The following is a 20,619-nucleotide window of genomic DNA, read 5'->3' as shown; positions in this document are numbered from 1 at the left end:
TTCATCTGTTCTTTGTATCACACGGATTCTTTCCTTTCTTTTTTTTTCAGACTCTAATACATTTTAATAGGAAGGTGGCAATTTAACTTAAAAAGCATGAAAACCCTTGCTTTCTTTTTGCAATTCATTTTGCTTTTTTAAAAATTGAAGTATAGTTGGTTTACAATATTGTGTTAGTTACAGGTATGTAGCAAAATGACTCAGTTTTATGTATACATATATTGTGTTCTCAGATCTTTTTCCATTATAGGTTATTATAAGATGTTGAATATAGTATCCTCTGCTATACAGCAAACCCTTATTGCTTGTCTATTTTATGTATAAGAGTTTGTATTTAGTCCCATATTCCTACTTTATCTGCCTCCCCCCACTTTGGTAACCATAAGTTTGTTTTCTATGTCTGTGGGTCTGTTCTGTTTTGTGTATAGATTCATTTGTATTATTTTTAAATTTCCATATGTAAATGATATCGTATAATATTTGTCTTTCCCTGTCTGACTCACTTCACTAAGTATAATATTCTCTAGGTCCATCCGTGTTTTTCTGCAAATGGTAATATTTCATTCTTTTTTACGGCCGAGTAATATTCCATTATGTATCTATACCACATCTTCTTAAACCAGTTGTCTGTTGATGGGCACTTGGGTTGTTTCCATCATGTGGATTCTTTAGTTCTATGAGTACCCAATTCAGCATTTCAAATTTTGCTGTAGGGAGGTTTTGTGGGCTGAATTCTGTCCCCCCAAATTCATATACTGAGGCCCTAATCCCAGAACCTCAGAATGTATTTGGAGATGGGGCCTTTAAAGAAGTGAGTGAGAAAGAGCTCATTAGGGTAGGCTTTGATCCAATCTGACCGGTGTCCTTATAAGAAGAGGAAATTTGGACACACAGAGGGCCACCAGACAGAGGGAAGGACATGTGAAGACACAGTAAGAAGGCAGCCATCTCCAGGCTGGGGAGAGAGGCCTCGGGAGAAAGCCACCCGTCAGCACCTTGATGACAGACTTCCCAGCCTCCAGAGCTGTGGGGAAACACATTTCTGTGGTTTCAGCCGCCAGTACCAGTCTGTGGTACTTTGTTATGGCTGCCCTAGCAAACCAGGATTAAATTCAGTTTTATCTCCCTCTTCCCACCTCTTTTCATCCTCAGTGTCTTCTTGCAGCCTCTGCTACACTTTTCTTATTGAACTGTTTTGGAGAATTAATGAGACTTGCAGGCAAATGCTGTCCTTCATCTTGTACTTTCTTCTGGGCAAAGAACGAGGAGTCCCTTTTTCACAAGTACACAATGAATAGTTTTATAAGTGGTGTTCATGACCATGACCATTAGACTGGCTCCCTTTTATAGATTCTTGTGCTGGGCCTTTTTCCTACTTTATCCGTCCCCATTAAGAAATCCTTGCAAGGTGGGGATTGTCATCCCATTTGACAGATGAGAAAGTGGGGAAGCAGGGAGAGTAGATGGCACGAGCAAGGCCATGCAGAGTGGGTTTTGTGGACCCACAAAAGCCACGCTTATCAGCTGATGACAGCGCTTGGGCAGTTATGGGGGCTGGGAGAGGCTGATTCCATTCCCCATCCCAGTAGTCACCCCCTTTCAAGGCTGCTGCATTCCCCAGCCCCCTTCTCATTTCATTCCCCTCCTCGGAGCAGCCCAGGGTGTCCACGTGACCCTGCTCCGCGGAGCAGACTGTTTATTGTGGCTTAACCCGCCCATGCTCGTTTCTCCTGTCGTTTAAAGCAATCCAATATCTCAGAGCACTCCGTCCGAGGGATTTTATTCAGGCAAGACCATTTAAGAATGGAAGAAATTTCCTGTTGAGCGATTTTATATATGTGGTGTGTGTGCGCTCATGAAGGCAGATGGATGTTTAAGTGTGTGTGAGGCGAAGGACGGCAGACTCCGGAAGTCTGGGGACCACTTAGGGCTGTAACCCTCACTCCTGCACCAGCTGTCCAGCTCCTCCGGGCCTTCTGCCTTTCCCATTTACGGGGCCCTTTTACTGTTATGACACCTGTTTAAATCTGGTGTTTCCATTACGCGGAGGCATGGTAGGTGGCTGGAGCCGGCGGCCGGGCAGGGACCGTGTGTGCAGCTCTTGAGCTCAGGCAGCCGCCCCTCCTCCCTTCACTTCTTGTGCAAAATCCATTTTTGGTGTTTTGTTTCAGTGTGAAAACTGTAAAAATATTTTCAGGGACCGCCCCCCCCCAACCTTCTTCCTTATAGCTAAAATTTCAGCCTTTGATAATGGGGACATCTTTTGAAACAAAGAAAGCACTCATCCAAACATTTTGTAGTCACATTTCTTTTGGGGGAAAAAAAAGATGATTTTTGAAGCATAGTGTGTGGACGGTGTTCCATGAAATTCCATGACATTAAATTTGCATGGAGACAGCACTCTGTGTCACCTCCCTTAGGATTATTGACATCATCAGGCCAGGAGAGCTTTGCTGTAGACCGAGCGGCATCATCTCCAGTTAGCAGATAGGAAGCTATTTCCCAACATTTGTGTGTATAAGTGCTTATTTAAAAAAATATCAAAATTGGAAGGTAACGTACATGAAGCATACATTAAGTGTATAGCTTGATAAATTCTTTTTTTTTTTTTTCAAATGGAGATACTGGGGATTGAACCCAGGACCTTGTGCATGGTAGGCACGTACTCTATCACTGAGCTATACCCTCCCCCAGCTTGATGAATTCTTACAAACAACACACCCTTGTAACCAGTGTTCAGATCCGGAATCAGAACGTGCTGAAACCTTCCTTGCGCCCCTTCCTGTCAGCACCCCTGTTAAGAGCAGCCCCAATCCTGATTTCTGACGCCGCAGAATATAATAAAGTATGCCCGAAGAAGTCTTGCTTTCACTCTATCCCTGTTTACTCCATTTTTTCTTCACCCTCAGATAACTCTTGTTTTTTTTTTGGTGAATTCTTGCAGATTTATATGCTTATGTAAATAAAGCTGTGTTTCTAATTTTTGCACTTTTCTAGAAGACGTCACCCCATCCTCACTGTTCTACACAGTTTAAAAAAAACTTTTTTGAAATTATTAAAAATTTTTTTTCTAGTTTATAATTTTTTTCTTTTTTTAGAGGAAGCAGTTGGGTTCATTCATTTATTTTTTTTAGTGGAGGTACTGGGCATTGAACCCGTGACCTCGTGCATGCTAAGCAGGCACTCTACCACTGAGCTATACCTACTCCCCCTGTTTTCTATCTTGCTGTGTCTCTTCCCTCTGTCTCCCCACTGAATCCGGTTCCCCTGCCATGGCTCAGGCCCTGCATATTGGATTGAGTAGTGTCCCCCCAAAGCTCATGTCCACTGGAAACTCAGAATGTGTCCTTATTCGGAAACAGGGTCCTCACAGATGTAATTACTTAAGAGAAGGTCATACAGGAGTAGAGCGAGCCCTAACTTCAGTGTTTTCAGATTCAGAGACACAGACACAACGGGAGAAGGCTGGGACAGTGGAGGAAATTGGACTGATGTAACGACAAGGTGTGGATTGCCAGGCGCCACCAGAAGCTGGAAGAGACAAAGAAGGATCCTTTCCTAAAGCCTCCCAGGGGATCCCTTCACTGTGGACCTCTAACCTCAGAGCTGGGACAATTGGCCTCTATTATGTTAAGCCACCCGGTTTGTAGTACTTTGTTTTGGAAGCCCTCAGAAACTAATACATGCTCCTTGCCCTCTCTCCTGAACGCTTGCCTTCCCCTCCCTACCGTCTCATCTTTACACCCCAATGCATTTTCCCCGTGGAGTCAGCCACCCCCTTGATAACCTGTGGGATCATGTCACTCCTGGCTTAGAACCCGTCAGAGTCCCCATTGTCTACTGGATAAAGTCTAGGCTTCTTGGCCTGGTGTCTGTCCCCTGTGCTGTCCCTTCTACCCCACATCTTGCTCAGCCCAGTCTTGTCCACTCAACCTTGAGGTGGACGCAGATTGGCAGCTGCCAGTGAGATGGCTATGTTTGGATTGAAGGGCACTGGGATGACATTGAACTTGATGCATGTAGATGGCTCTTCTGGGCTCCAGTGGTCCATCACTGTCCGCATGACTCCCTTCATCAAAAGGTTCTTGCATTTAAATTACTCTCCTGCCTTCCAATGTGGTCCAGGTTTCAGCTTTTGCTGAGAAATTGACAAACACAGCTTACTCTTGTGTATGCAGACACTGGGGCCCCTTGGGAAGGGCAGTAACCCAGAGTGGGACAGTTTGGTTCACACTGTCTGCTTGGCCACTTACTAACAGAATGACCTTGAGTAATCTATTATCTTGCTCCATGCCTCAGTTTTCTCATCTGTCAAGTGGGGAGGGTAATAGTACCTGCCTCGTAGGGCTGTTGTGAGGAGTAGATAAGTTAATTCCTGTAGATGTTTCCACAGGGCCTGGCACCTGGTAAGAGCTCAAGAAGCTCTTTGCTTAGCCGAATGTCTCCCTTTCTGCTCTAGTCTTGGTTACTTTTTTAACCAACACAGGCACCGTCTTCTCTAGAAAGTCTTCTGGGACCTTCTCTGCTGGCGTAATGACCTGTTGTCTTCTATTTACCCATTTGTGTGCCTCCCTGTCGAGGCCCTGAAGTTCTTGAGGGCAGGACCATTCTAGGCCTCCGTCACCCCCATTCCTAGCACTGGGGCTGGCACCCTGGTAGGCCTTCAGTTGGGTGCTTGCTCGGGATAAGAAGGAATAATGAGTTGACTGTTCCCCCCCCTCCCCTTCCACCCCGCCAAGTGTCACACAGTGGATTGTGCCAGGGCTGGACCTCAGCCTCTCCTGTCAGCTGAGAACCCTTGTCTGGGGGCTTTTCTGTGCCCACAGGAGGGGTGAGGAATAGCTGAGCTCTGTGGAGAAATCAAGGTGATGGGAAGGAGGAAAAGATCTGGATAGAGAACCAGCCTGTCTTAACAGTGAAAGGGACTTGCCACCATCCAGAGCTCCAGTGGGATCTGAGAGACCCGGGCCTTTTGATGTGCGAGCCACGCTCATTCCCAACCCCACAGGGCCTCAATGGGGCCGTCCTCCCACTGTAAAGCTCGAGGTCCATACCTTTCATGAATTTTAAGGAATCAGAGCTGAGTTTTTAAAATTGTGCCTTCCTTTCTTTCCTTCCTTCCTTCCTTCCTTGTTACTTTTTGATACAGGTACTGGGGATTGAACCCAGGGCCTCGTGCATGCTAAGCCCACACTCTACCACTGAGCTTTACTCTCTGCCCTGGGCTCATTTAGATATGCTTCCATTTTAAGGTGATATAAAAAAAAAATTGGGTCAACAAGAACTTCCTAGGTCAACTTAGGGCAACAAGGACCCTGAGGAAAGAAAACCTCAAGAACTGCAAATACTCTGACAGCCAGTGTTCTTTTAGGATTCTTTGGGTGGTGAAGACTCAGTGACGGGCAGGCAGAAATTAAGATTGATGCTTAAGTGATGACTCTGGAAGCTTTGATTTGTCCTGGAACTTAGAACAGGCTGTTAGCGCAGGGGGCTCAGTTTCCTGTCGTTAGAGACACTTGCTTTCTCAATGCAGGCACTGAGACGCAGTGACTTTTTAAGGCCTGGCGATCCACAAAAGAAGCCCCACCCCGGCCAGTCTCTTGGGCTTAGAAGTTAATTGTGAGTTTGGACAGGTTTTGTTTCGGCCCCTACTGTGGTTTCTTGCAGCTAGGAGGTACTCAATAAACATCCTGTATTTTCTATTCTATTGAGGGGTGTTTGTTAGAATTTTGGATCTGAGGCTCAGGACCCTGGAGAGGTTCTCCTGATTCTAGGCAGCTATTTCTGACAGACCAAAGGGCACTTTTGCCTCTTGAAGGAAGGCTCTATGAAAGAAAAGTTCAGCGTGTCCTGTGATTAGGCATTTAAGAGATCAAGAATCCTTCATGCTTCAGAAATCCTTTATCTAACCTCATTTCTTCCTGGGCACACATTACAACCAGAGCAACTGTAGGTGTAATGCCCACTACAGTGGCCACTAGCCACGTGGGGCTACTGAGCCTTTGAGATGTGGCTGGTCTGAATTAGACTGTGCTATAAGCATAAGCTATACCCAAATTTCAAAACTTAGTGAAAAAGAGAAGCTAAGACACCTCATTAACAATTTTTTTGTATTGATTACATGTTGAAATAATATTGGTGATATACCAGGTTGAATAAACTGGGTTACTAATTTAACCTTTTCACTTTTTAAAAAATGCAGCTACTAGAAAACTTAGAGTTATGTTTTTTTATTGGATAGCCCTGTTCAAGAGACTGGCTGCTCACTTATCTTCCCAGGATAACCTGCTAGAGTGGGTGGAGTCTCTCTTATTTCAGGAATCTCTTCATTCTGACAGGCCCTCCAAAGCATGTTGGAAGCCAGAGTGTGGGCAAAATGACACATGGATGGGAGAGTGAGTTACGCACAGTGCATTTTCTTCACCAGCTCCCTGGAAGGACAGAGGAATTTTCTCTGCAGCAAATTTAATTTAAGCAGATTTCGATGATCAGGTAGACATGATCCCAGCACTTATTATGAGTAATAATAGCACTGCATATTTAATTGCCTGACTTCCTTTTAAAAGCTTAAGAATAAAGCAGAGTAGTCACAAACCCTAAAATAGTTTAAGACAAATTAATGAAGAGCGTAAGGAGGGGAGGTGCGGCTTTTCATGGTGAGATCTCGCACGTGGCTTTGCTGTATAAGTGATGGTCCATCAGTGTGGGGCTGTTTGGGTATGGGCATTCAGGACTGTGCCTGGTTTTTGCTGGTCCAGAGGGCTGTTTCTTCGTCATCTCCACTCCTGCTCCGTAGCCAGAATGATTTGTGAGTCCTTGCATCATTAAACTGCTTGTAGAAGAATGAACTTCATGCCTGTTTGCATGGCTTGCCAGTTTCATATTTATTTCCTTTGCTGTTGGTTGCTGATTTGTTTTCCCTGACAGATGCCAACCAGAGTCCTTGCGATGAGAGATATTTTTAATTCCTGTCTGGTTGAACATAAAATGCATGTTCAGTTTGTGTGTGTTAATGGATAGAGTTAGTGGCTCATTAAAAAAAGTGGATTGTGCACTTTGCTTCTCTCCTGCCCTCTTCCCTCTGGGCCCGTCCTCTTCATTTCTTTCACCACCTCTCTTCCCATTTTCATCCCCCTCCCCTTTTTCCTGGTAATATATAGGTCACGTGAGAAGTCCTAAAAAAATGTGTTCAGCAGGCCTGTCTGCACCACCCTCCTTTTTTTTTTTTTTGAAACCAATAAAGCCTTGCCTTAACTGAGTGTCGCTTTATTTTATTTTATTTTACTTTTTATTTGACCACCTTTGCCCTTCCTCCTGCATGGCCTCCTCTCACTCGGGCAGCCCCAGGGCTGGAAGGCCCTCACGTCGTACCCAGCGGCTGGCTCGCAGCACAGACTTGCCTTGGACAAGGGCCAGACTCAGGGTTGGAGCTGGGCAAACACGCCTGCACCAGGGAGCTGATTGGAAGGAGGCCCAGGGTGGAGTACCCATGGGCTCAGTGGAAACCTGGTTTTACTTAAGATATTCCAAACAGTGAAGGGGGAGTAAACAGTCTGCTAATTAAATCTGGAGGTGGCAGTAAATTTGGAGGTGTTGCAAAGCCTTCTGCACACAGAGGACGTTGGGAAAACACAAAGCGCTGTAGAAAGGTGAGGCAAGGCTTGGGGAGATGAGATTTTGCCTGGAAAAGTACAAGCCGCCATCTGGAGAGAAATTAGCCATGGTAGCGTGCTCTGTGGGGCGTAAGTCAGTGGTGCTGGGATTGACTTGGATCCAGAACCGTTCAGTTCTGTTTCTTGTTCCTGATAGTCAGTAGTCATTGTTTATTTTTTTAACCCCTAAATTTATTACTCAGGAGTAAGCCAGATCCACTGGGTTTGTAAGGCTCAGCCTTAAAGGTGAACTGATTAGAAGTGTGTCCCTCCAAAATCATTTGTCCGTTTGCTCACATTTTCTTCGGCTCTGGACCCCAAGGGTGGCCAAGGGTCCCAGGATCTTAGAGGTTGGTTCTGGAAACTAGAGATGTGGCCAGCCAGCTGGTGCGGGCAGCTGCCTGCTCAGTGTGGACCAGGAGGCGCCCTGCTTCTGGGTGTGCGTCCACCAGGAGGGCTCCTGCCGTCGGTCTCTGGGGTAGCCTACAGTTTATAGGTTTAGAGCTCTCCAGCCTTTGTGGCCCTGCTGCCTCTTTGAGCCCCATAATCACACAAAGATGCTTCAGTGCTCTGAGCCCGCTTCCATTTGCCAGTTTGAGAACCTACACTCTTATGATGGGAAACAGGATGGCCTCGAGGCTGAAGAGCAGCGATTTTTGGAGTTAGATGTCTGTTCAAGTCTCTGGGCAACCTTGGTCAAGTTGCTTCATTTCTCAGCCTCAGCTTTGTCTGTAACATGGCTCAGTAAAGCTAAAGAGATCTAGATAGGGAACTCTGCTTGGGAGTGAACTTCAGCTGCATGAACGTTAACTCTCCCTGAAATAAGTGTAGATCATATTCAGAACCTTTTCACTGTGAGTTCAGAGGGGACCCTCCCAGATGAGGTTGCCCTGGGAGGTGGCATTGACACTAGACAAGAACTTGGAGGAAAATGATGGTATCAGCCCCCGCAGAGCTGACCAGGGACAGAAGTTCACGTTTGAGTTTCCCGACTTGGTTGTTTGAATGCCGCATTCTCTTCTTGCCTTCTGACATGCTAGAGTAAATAAACATTTGTAGGGGGTTTACAGAAGCAATGATACGTCCTTACTTAAGCAAAGACGGTGACTGGTAAATGATGTGACGTTCTTGACCCAGGTGAGAGAAACTGACAGGGGCCACAGAGGGTCGAATCTTCCTGCTGACAGCATCTTGCATTGTCTCCTGTGGACACTCCCCTGCGGAGGAAGGGGCATGAGAGAGGCTTTCCGCGGAATTGAAGGAGGAAAGATGACTAGGTTGGAGGTGACAGACTTTAAGTTTATAAACACACATCTGTGCAGCTGCTTTGCAACGCCTGTCACTCTCTGTATTTGAGGAGGAACTGTTCAGGGGAGAAGAGCATTGCTGGATGGGTGACCTGATTTGTTTCCTTTGTTTCCTTCTGGCCCAAACTGGGCAGGTAGCCCTGACCCACAAGGTCTTAAACTGCCTGAAAGGAAATCCATTTGCTGATAGAGAAGATACACTTAGAGATAAAGAAGAGAATGTTTTGTTTACTGCTTCCCCTGCTGCTGGGCCCTGGCTTAGTCAGAGTATTAAAGAGCTGGTGACTGGACCACACTCCTCCTGTGTCTGAAATCTTACCCTTGGAACTCAAACCGGACCATAATTAGAGTGGTTATTGTTTTCTAATTGTTTTATCTGCATTCATTTTTCTCTCCCCAATCCAATGGGACTGAATTTTACTCATTGAGGACAGAGTTCATGACTCCCCTTTCCACCACAATTGGACTCAATAAATATCTGGCTGAAAGAGAAAGAAAAGTACCATATGATATCACTTTTATAGGGGATCTTAGAAAAAGACAAATGAACTTATTTACAAAACAGAAACAGACTCACAGACATAGAGAAAAAATTTATGGTTACCAGGGGGTAAAGGGGGTAGGAAGGGATAAATTGAAAGTTTGAAGTTTGTGGATACTAACTACTACATTATAAAATAGATATACTGTATAGCACAGGGAACTATGTTCAATATCTCCTGGTAACCTATAATGAAAAAGAATCTGAAAACGAATATATGTATGTATGTGTATGACTGAAACATTATGTTGTACACCAGAAATCGACACAACATTGCAAACTGGCTGTATTTCAATAAAAAAATGCAAAAAAACCCCCATAAAAATTAAATATCTGGCTGAAGGATTAAAGAGGGATTTCATTTCCATAATTTATATTCTTCCTCTTTCTTAAAAGGATGTGATGAATATAACTGAATTTTTATTTTGAGAAATATTTTAAATAAAAGTCATACACCTAGTGCATTGGTATTCCTGCTTACTCTGGAAGAAATATCTGTATCAATTGTCACTCTTCTCATCCCCCTTCAGTCCCTACTCTCATCTATTTCTCTCTGTGAATGAATGCCTGTTGGTGTTTAAGTACTGAGGTCTCATCCACCTCCTTGTGAGCTGGGATGTTTAGAATCATCCGTCTGGGGCTTCCCATCTCAGATGTATTAACACTGTAGTGTGTGTATCAGCAACAGCCTGCCAGACTGTTGAAGGAACAGACACGGAGCTTCCACTCTTGTTTCTGTTTGTGTAGGTAGAGGAGACATTTCCTTGGGGGAGACTTGACAACTTAAGAGGGTGGAGACTGGGACTTGGAAGTTATTGAGGAGATTCCAGTTCTGGGTTGGACTTGGTGACCTCTAAGATCCTTTCTGTATCTTCAGATTTTGTGGTAAGTGGCAGGGTGGGGCGTGGTGGGGGTCTGTGGCTGACATGGATGATTTCAGCCCCATCCCTTACCTCTGGGAGTGTCAACACCTGGCCAGGAGTAGGTGGGAGAGTCAGCTCTGAGATACATCAGGGTGAAGGGGGAACTGGCAAAAGTGCCTCCTTGTTTCCCCTTGGACCTTCATGCTCTTTGAATGTCTTATTCATCTTTGTCTTGATCTTAGTAGATACTCAGTGTTTGTTATTTGAATAATAAATTGTCTGTAGCTTAAATTCCCTCTGCTGGGAGTCTTTAAGACCCTTTATTTTTAGAACTTTCCACTGCGCTTTATAAGTATGGCACAAACTTTCTAGAAAGTTGAGAGGCGGGAAACCTTCCCGAAGAGTCTAATAACCTGGGTTTCCCCCACCCTCCCTCTCCCCAACCTTGCTTTCTAGAAAATGCCTGTGTCAGCATGAATACGTTCCAGTGGGTGTGAGGAGTTTCAGTTCAAGGTGAGGCCAGGAAGCCTAGGCTGCTGGGTTAATAGGCAGGAAGTGTGAGGAATCTGGGGGGAGCTTATGGGTGTGTGGAGCTAGAGGCAGCTGCTGCTGGGGTGACTGTATCTGAGCAGGAGTGTGTCAGATGGATCCTCTGTGCCGGAGCCTCAGGGGTCTAGTCCTGAGTGGGTGACCTGGAGAGCTTTGGAAGTTCTTGAAAGCTTGACAGAAGATTAGGATCAAGAAACATCGAGACGACAAGCTTTTGAGACTCTCACAGGGATACTGTGAAGGTCAAGTACATGATGAGCTATGTGACCCCAAACTCGCTGGAAGGATTCCCTTGTATGGAGCTCGAGGTCTGTGTGAGAGTTGGGAAGTTATCATATCATCTTAGAAGGAAGGGGAGTCATGGGACATTCCCCGGGGAACCTCCTCTCCAGGTGATATGCCTGGATTTCTCTATTCAGATTGACCTAAAAGGTTTAGAAGGTCATTAATTTGCCAATTGAACTCAGTGTATACAGCCCCTGACCAGAGACAAAATAGCTGCATGTAAACTGGCCTAGGAGTTTCCAGAAGTTTCTGCTGTGCAGTGTGCATTCATCAGAGCCAGTTGAAACAGGTGATTGGGCCTTTGGCCTCATTTGGTTGCGCCGTCCGCTCTCCAGGCCTCCACCTGCTTCCCATCTTTCCCCTCAGTCTGCAGCTGTAGGTCTGCAGATCTAAGCCTGTTTGCTAACTCATCTACCCAGGCCCCGGGGTGCTGTGTGGGCATCACCTCTGCCAGCCAGGCCTTAAAGCTTGCATAGCACGGTGGGAAGTGCCCAGGTGATGAGGTCAGGCGGACCAGGTTCTGAGTTACCAGGTGAGAAGGTCAGGTAGGCAGGATCCAGTGTTCCTAGGGGATGAGGTCAGGTTAAGCAGGTTCAAACTGATCAAGTGATGAGACCAGGCAGACCAGGTTCCCTGGGAGAGCTACTTAACATCTTGCCTCCTCAGTTTCTGTCTTCACATGGAAGATGGGTGGTGATACGTGTCCCTGGTGTAGGGGTTAATAGCACAGCTCTGACTTCAAACTGCCTGGGTTTGAATTCTGGCCCCATCAACTACTAGTGGTGTGACTTCAGGCAGGTCACTTCATTCTGCCTCAGTTTGTTCATCTGTAAAATAGGCTTAAATAGTGTGTGTCTCACCAGAATGTTGGGGGAAATAAATGGCTTCTCCCATCTATGATAAAAGCCTAGTAGTGCAAGGTGGACACCAAGTGCCATGTAAGTTTTGGCTCTAATGAATGATCTAAAGGGGCATTACACAAATAAAATTAATATAAAACACTTGGGCAGAGTTTGGGCTCAGTACGCTTTACCTCATTTGCTGATTAACCTTGGCAGAGAGTAAACTCTGATTATATTTCCTGACTTCCCATTGGATCTTCCATTTTCTTGTTTCAAAGCTCTCGGGATCAAAATCATCATCAGCAACTGAAGGGAAATCTTGGTGCTCGTTGCCACCTAGCAAGGGAAGAGCACTGAGCTTCTGAGTTAGACAGGATGGACTTCTGGGTCCTGGTTCTGGTATTGGCTAGCCATGGAATTTGACCCTGAGTCTTAGTGTTTTTTCATCTGAGCAATGGGAATTAGGATGCTGGGAGGTGAATCCTGGCATATATTATTATCTCCACTTTATTAATGAGCACACAGGTTCAAAGATTTGCCCACAGTCACACAGTTAGTCTAGAAGCTCTTCACATTGTCCAGGATTGTCATAGAGTTTTTCATGCGATTGCTCTGAAATGATGGTCTTTTTTCCTTCATTTTCAAAGTCCAGACATCCTCCTTAAAAGAGTCTTAATTGAGTGGTTCATGTGACTTGTCCTCCATTGAGAAGAATTTTCTGTTGCTTATAGAAATCCATTGTGTTCCTGTAGATCTCTCTTAATTGCACTATCTGGGATTTTTTCTGCAAAAGCATTTAACTATTTAGTTCATTAAGCTATATTTAACAAAAATTGCATCTAATAAAGTTTCAGGGCACCCTTTTTATGTCTTGGTGCTGTATCTCTGTTGTTTGGTAACATTTGTAGAGAGGAATTAAATATAACTTAGATTGTTTTATTTGATTTACTTCCCTTTGTAGGTACCTTTTGTAAGGTGTGAAAAGTTGCAAAGAGAAATCTCATTTTGCAGAGGAATTACTGCTGTTTAAAAACATGGTATTGGGTGCCGGGACAAAGCTGTTTAAAGCCTTGAATGATGACAGTCCATTCAAAATGATTGAGGATGTGCTAAGATTTGTTTTACAGATGGATGGTGAATTATAGCAGTTGCTCCTAAATTTAAACAATGGATTTTGTGGTTGTAGCTTAAAAATGTGTCACATTAATATACTGGGTAGTATTAATTTCTAGGATAGGGAAGCAAAATCTTAATTTGTTATTTAAATTGTTTGAAGTGAAAGAAACGTTCTAGTTATCACTATTTTCAGCTCTTGCTATGTTATTTCCAGTCATCCCATTTGGATAAAACTATTTGCAAAGGACTACTTTGGTTGAAAAAATGGGCTTTTCAGATGTTGCCGAACACTTGTCCTAGAAACATCCTTTTAGAGGACTGGTGGTCCAGTTCACTCACTGCCGATGGGGAGCCTGAGGCTCAGTAACCATGGCTTCTCTAGAATATGAACAAGTATGTTTAATAATTTCATAGTAGGGATATGTTTAATAATTTCTTAACATTGGGAGTTCTTGCTCACCTTTACTTTTTCTTTTTCTTTTTTTTGTAAACAACAGAAATTTATTTCTTACAGTTCTGGATTTGGAAATCCAAGGTCAGGGTGCCAGCATGGTCAGGTTAGAGTGAGGGTCCTCTTCCAGGATGCAGACTTCTCAGTGAGTTTTCACCCTCACCCTGCAGAAGCAGGTGAGGAATCTGGAGTGCTTCACCTTTACTTCTTAGAGGATCAATTGTGAATGTGTGTTTCACATCACATTTGTGATGTGAAAACCAAGGCTCAGAGAGGTTAAGTAATTTGCTCAAGGTAACACAGCTAGTGAGTGCTGAAGCCTTAGGTTTTCTGAAATTCTAGAATCTGATCTTTAAGAAAAATCCCAGAACCTTTTAATTTTTGGTAATTTAAACTAAGACATCCAGCTTGATATTTTGTCAACTTTTTGTTATTTCCAGTTATCTGACCATAAAATAGAAAGTCTAGTTCGTACAGGGAACTATATTCAACATCTTATAGTAACCTATATGAAAAAGAATATGAAAATGAATATATGTATGTATATGTATGACTGAGACATTATGCTGTACACCAGAAATTGACACATTGTAAACTGACTATACTTAAATAATTTAATAAAAATTACATAAGAAAAAAAAAAAAAGAAAGCCATCCTCATTAAGAATTTTAGGAGGAGGGATTCTTTTTAGAGAAAGTGGCAGAGTTGAGGTAATTAAGAGTAAATCTAGCAATCTATCCCTTCTTAAGAAGTTCAGGAAAAAGCAATCACAAAGCCACGTGATGTGTGAGCTCACGCACTTAGGGAAGGAGAGAAATTGAGCATGGATCATTTATTAAGCACCTGCTCTGTGGCAAGCTGTGTTCTTTCACTCATGCTGTGTATAAACCCCTGACATTAGTAAGGCATGGGTCCTTTCCAGGATTTACTGTCTCGTTATGAAGCAGGTGTTCCTTCACCTGTGGAAAAGGCGGCAGAAGCCTGGAGAGTTTTTAATTGGTCCAGTGCGGGGAGTTGGTGGGCGAAGCCAGTCTTGAATTCAGCTTCTGATGCCAAGAGCAGGGTTCTTTCTCCTGCCCCACAGCTTATGTTACACAATGTTTCTTTATGTTTATATGCCATATAAATCTCCAATCGGATGGCTGGGAAGTGCTTTTGGCTGGCTTTGTTGCTTCAGCTGTCTGGAAGGAATGGCTTTCATAAACACGGAGAGCGAACTGGATTTTCACTTTGGGATAATTCATATTACAGAAGTGGGAAAGGTCATTACCACGGGAATTCCATTAATCCCTGAAGCAGTGGGTCCTAAATGAGTTGGCCTGCCCTAGGATGGTCACATTTTTTTCACTGTTGGTATTAAATACCACAGACACTTTTTTAAAAGAAAAGTTCAATGAACGTAAATTTAAACTCAAAAAGAAGGGAAAAATAAAACGTTACCCATAAACTCATTATTCTTAAACAGCTATTGCTAGTGTTTCTGTTTTTAAAAAAAATTTTTGTGGTATTACACATAGCATAAAATTGACCATTTTACACATTTTTAAGTGTCCAGTTCAGTGATATTAAGTACATTCGCATTGCTGTACAGCTGTCACCAATATCCATCTCCAGAACTTTTTCATCTTCCCAAACTGAACTTCCATACCCATTAAACAACCACTCCCCCTTTCTCCCTTCCCCAATCCCTGACAACTGTTATTTTATTTTGTTTATGAGTTTGACTATTCTAGATACTTCATATAAGTAGAATCATAAACAGTATTGGTCCTTTTGTGACGGGCTAATTTCTTAGCATCATGTCCCCAAGTTTCATCTATGTTGTAGCAGGTCATAATTTCCTTCCTTGCTGAGGCTAAGTAATATTCCATTGTATGTGTATGCTATATTTTGTTTATCTCGTCATCTGATGATGGACACTTTCATCGTTTCCCTGTCTTGGCTGTTGTGAATAATGCTGGTATGAACTTAGGTGTACAAATATCTATCTGAGTCCCTGCTTTCTGTTCTTTTGAGTGTGTACCCGGGAGTGAATTAGTGGATCATTCATGATAATTCTGTATTTAAGTTTTTGAGGAACTGCCACACCGTTTTCCACAGTGGCTGCACCAGTGTACGTGCCCACCAGCAACGCACAAGGGTTCTGATTTCTCCCCATCCTTGCCATTACACGCTATTTTCTGTATTTTGATAATGGCCATCCTAATGGGTGTGAAGTGATACCTCATTGTAGCTTTGATGTGCATTTCCCTAGTGGTTAGTGATGTTGAGCATCTTTTCATGTGCTTGTTGTTCGTGTTCTACAATACTATTGTTATTATTTAACCATGTTATTGTTAGTATTTTCCTTCTGGTGTTTACCTTGGCGTCTGTTTTTCTTTTTTCTTTCCTGAATGTAATCATGGTGAACACAAAACTATGTTCAGAATATTCTATATTTTCCACCAACTATCTTCATCAACAGGTTTCATGTGGCAGCAATGTGCGAAGGTATATCTCAAACCTACCCAATTGGTGCTATTTTTAGTGGTAATTTTCGCCACTGCAAATTCTTCTCCTTAGGAAACCCAGGAACACTGGGATGTTAGCAGCCATCTGTTGGTAATATCGCAGGGCCAGGCACACTGTGGATTTCAAATAGAAGGCTCTGGGGTTTATTATGAAGTGAAAGGAGTCTTAGGACCAGTTATAACTTTTCTGATGCCTGGAGGTTTGGAGACAGCCTGTCCATGATATGTATGATACGTAACTTGGACCCTCAATGAATGGGTTAATTGCATTGCTTTGATTCCTAAACAGAAAATAGTGTTTGTGGGATGAGCAGACCTTTCTCTCCCAAGGTGGTGTTCTAAACTTCCTTTTGTCTTTTATTTGGAATCTGGAGTGTTTTTCATAGAAACAATGACTTTCCCAGGCTGTCCCTGAGGACCACAGAACCCACATGTCTATTCACTGGAGCTGGCAAGGCATGCTGGGAAGATCAGACTGATGGAGTTTGCACTTGGCTTTGTCCCATGCCTCTGACTGCCCGTCCCGCTGAGCCCAAGTTTCCTAGTCCATACCATGGAAATAGGACCTGTCAGCATGTGTTGTTGTTCAAAAAAGAAGTGAACTGATTAATGAGTGTATTAGTTTCCTAAGCCACAAATTTGATGGCTTAAAATAGTGCTAATTTCCTTCCAGTTCTGGAAGCCAGAAGTCCAAAATCAGCCTCACTGGCTCAAAATCAAGATTGTCGGCAGGGGTACACTTCCTCCAAGACTCCAGGGGAGAATCTGTACTCTACCTCTTCCAGCTTCGGGTGGCTGCCCGCGTTCCTTGGCTTGTGGCCGCATCACTCCCGTCTGCCTCTGTGTGCCTTCTCCTCTTATATCTTTGAAATCTCCCTCTGCTTCCATTTTATTAGGATACTGGTGATTGCATTTTGATTAAGATCCTTAACTTATATCTTTTCCCATGTAGAGTAGTATTCATAGGTTTTGGGAATTAGGGTTTGGGAACATCTTGGGGGGGGGGACCTTTTTTAGCCTTCCACAACGAGGAAAAATCGTAAGAGTATTCTCCACCAGAGGCTGTATGTGATTGTGATTGTCTTAGCTCCTTACACAGGTCACCTGCGATCACGTGGTGGAGCAGGGAAGAGTTACGGCCTTAACCCCTTCACTGTGAGTATGTGGACGCCTGGCACGGTGCCTAGCAGAAGACAGGAGCCCAGTACATACCAATTTTTTATGTTTCTAAGAAGTTTCTGCTACACTGCCCTGACTTTCATTCAGTTTTATTTTAATGTCCTTTTGTCCATTTCTTCTTCTCCTTCTCCTTCATCTCCTCCTCCTCCCCCCTCTTCTCCCCCTCCCCCCCTTCTTCTTCTTAATGCTGGATGAGCTTAGTTGGGTAGGCACCAAGAGCATACTGAGTTTTACACGGCTGGGACTTGGGATCAGGAGGTGAGAGGACAGGGTGCCACATATTGTGGGTTAATCACACGAGGGTGGTTTCTTCCCTTTGGGAGCCCATGGGGATGGTTCCCGTGGAGCCAGTGAAGACCCCTTGTGAGACACAAACCCCTGTCATTCCCAACATTTCTGAGTATGTTTTCACTGCCCAAGGGATCTTACGTTGGACCATGGTCATGACCGGGAGCCCTGCATTCTTTTCTGTTAATCACTTGCTCCATGGAAATCGTGACCAGCTCCAGTTTCGTCCTGTAGGAATGGGTGTTGCTGTCACTGTGTGCCTGAAAGTATGTGGTGGTGGACAGCTGATAGCCTGTGAAGCTGCTGATTTCACACTGCCCTCTCTGATTCTAAAAGAGGTTCCTTAGGTTAATTCAACAAGCATGTGTTTATCGGATACCAGACTCTGAAGGGCTTGTAGGACAGAGGGCCTAAGCTTAGTGGGTAGAGGTGGAATAAGGTATTGACTTAAAGCTACGGCAGTGGGTGCCAAGCTTGAAGGGACGTCAGAATTTGCTTTAACAAGAAGTCTTGTTACTTTCCCTCCAAGAAGGGGGTGGCAGCAACTTGTACAGCCATGACCAAGATTAAGGCTCGAGACCTTTGCATCAAGAAGAGGGAGCTGCTGAAACCCGTGGAGGACCTGAAGGTGTAGCTGTCCCAGCTGCGTGACACTAAAGTGACAGGCGGTGTGGCTTCTGAGCTCTCCAAGATCCGAGTTGTTCACAAATCCATTGCCTGTGTTCTCACCGTTATTAACCAGATTCAGAAAGAGAACCTCAGGAAGTTCTATGAAGACAAGAAGTACAAGCCCCTGGATCTGCAGCCCCGGGAAACGCGCGCCACGCGCCGCCAGTTCAGCAAGCAGCAAGAGAACCCGAAGACCCAAGGCTGAGAAGCAGCAGTGGAAGGAGCAGCTGGACCCACCGCCACGGTCTGCGGTCAAGGCCTGAGCATCCAGGCGCCAATAAAACAGACTGGGTGGGGGTGGGGTGGGGTGGGGTGGGGTGGGGTGGGGGAGGTGGGAGGAAGCCCTGTTAAAGCCCAGAGTTTCTGATTTAGCAGGTCTGCGGTGGAGGGCAAGGATTTTGATGTTGGTGCTGCTGGTCCAGGGACCACACTTTGAGAAGCGCTGTACCCGGGGCCTGGAGGACAGAGTATGTAACCCGACCTAGAGGTCAGAAGGGCTTCACAGAGGTGGGGGTGGTTCCAGCTGGCCTCGGAAGGATGGGTCGGATTTTCCTAGACGGGCAAAGGAAGATGGGGGCGTTTCAGGGAAATGAGGTGTGTCTGGCGGGGCGGGGGTTGGTGGTGGGTTGTGATTTTGGAGGGCTGGCCTGTAAGTGGAGAGTGAAGAAAGGGGCAAAGGTGGAGAATAAACTCTCCTGTGCCCATGGAGCCAGTGTCCACCCCTTGGAGGGTCTTTTGGTCTCGGGTTTCTGTAAAAGTGCCATCGCGTCTACGGAAATCTCAGGGTGCTCTTTGGCCAAGAGTTGCCAAACCCCGTGAGGCTGTTCCACCCACTTCTGTGTCGGAATCTCGAAATGGGTTTGGAAGCTGCTGTACGTGTGTGATAGGAGTAAAGAGGGTTGGAAGCAAGAAGAAATGTGGCAGCGTCTCGCTTTCCATCTCTCCCAACTTAGAACACAGGCTTTCCGGTGGAACAAAGTCGGCTTTGTCCTGGGGCCCCACCGGCTTCGGGCGCCAGGAGGCCTGCTTTTTGCGGAGAGAGGGCAGCTCAGCCACATGGGCAGGGACCACACCCAGACCTACGGGCGTGGGCTCTGCAGTTCAAATCCTGAAGGATTTTAGGGCTGTGGTTGGATCAAGATTGAAATCAAAATGAATTTTTTACTTTCTTTCCACCTTGTAGCTTAACATTTTTAGCAGCCGTATTCCTGACCCTGAGCGTGGGTGGCTCACCTTTAGACTCCTAGAAACAGGAACCTAGAATTTGCATTCTCTCGTTCAACCAGTTTGGTTGGATAATTGCCTTTTCAGTTGAAAACAGTTTTTACTTTTAGTCCTGGGTTTGTATTACATTTTGAGGCAAACATCTTTGATTTTACAGTCAGTGAATCTATTCTTAATTTCAAGTCTTAGATCATGAGGTGGAGGGAATTTGGGATAAGGTGGGGGGGGGCGGTCAGAGCAGAAGTACAAGGGGATTTTTTTCTCCCGAGTAATGCCCCTTTGTTGCAGTCCTTTGGAGAAATGTGCTGGAACATTGGTTTTGCAAGTAAATTTGGTTTGATGTAAAGACAGCAACTGACAGGAGTGATTCCTATATGAGAGACTTCTTTAAAACAAATTCAGTTTCAGTTTTTTGACAAGGGTGTGTTCTAGTTTCCAAGGAGCTTATTTTGACAGTCTTGATTCTTTGCTAAAGAACACGGAAGAATGACTAGTGCTGAGAGGGTGGGAGTTTGGGTTATCGACCCTCCTGGTGGCTACACTGTAGTGATTAAGAGTCTATATTGTGGTGATGGATGCTAACCAGACTTATTGTGGTGAGCATTTGCAATGTATACATATATTGAATTAATATGTTATATATTTAACTAATATAATAATGTTATGTTCAATTAAATCTCAATTAAAAAATGATTATGAATGTTTGCATTTTGCAAGATGGTAGCACTGAAACTCAAAAGGAATTTTGCTTAATGATGAACACAGGCATCTGAAATACTGAGAAAATTGACTAAGAGATTAATTCTCAGCTGCACGGTCTAGTGGGGGAAGAGCACAGAGCTCAGTTGCCTGAGCTTGAATACCAGCTCTAAGACCCTGAGAAGCCACTTGTCCAATGTTAAGTGACTTCTCAGGGTCTTAGTGTCCTCACCTGTAAAATGGGCATATTATATAGTTCATCTGTCTTACAGGGTCATTGTGAAGATTAAATGAGTTAATATCTGTGAGGAGCTTAAAGCAGTGCCTGGTGCATGGTACATGAGTATGTATGGAACATATATGTGTGCATGTGTGTAAATGTTTATTAAAATAAATCGCTTTCCACAGACTCACAGACATAGAGAACAAACTTATGATTACCA

General features: G+C 44.4%; 1 non-coding gene and 1 pseudogene across 1 annotated transcript; one reads left to right on the top strand and one right to left on the bottom strand.

The window, feature by feature from the left end:
• Window positions 1–2,616: 2,616 nt before the first annotated feature.
• Window positions 2,617–2,689, bottom strand: TRNAG-ACC (transfer RNA glycine (anticodon ACC)). The gene has a single exon. It is a non-coding gene; the product is annotated as a tRNA-Gly (tRNA).
• Window positions 2,690–18,140: 15,451 nt separating this feature from the next.
• LOC105086776 (large ribosomal subunit protein uL29-like) lies at window positions 18,141–18,516 on the top strand (annotated as a pseudogene).
• The last annotated feature ends 2,103 nt before the right edge of the window (window positions 18,517–20,619 follow it).

Source organism: Camelus dromedarius, chromosome 2 (genome assembly GCF_036321535.1).
Source record: "Camelus dromedarius isolate mCamDro1 chromosome 2, mCamDro1.pat, whole genome shotgun sequence".
Lineage (NCBI taxonomy): Eukaryota > Metazoa > Chordata > Mammalia > Artiodactyla > Camelidae > Camelus > Camelus dromedarius.
This window is presented reverse-complemented; position numbering and strand designations above follow the sequence as displayed.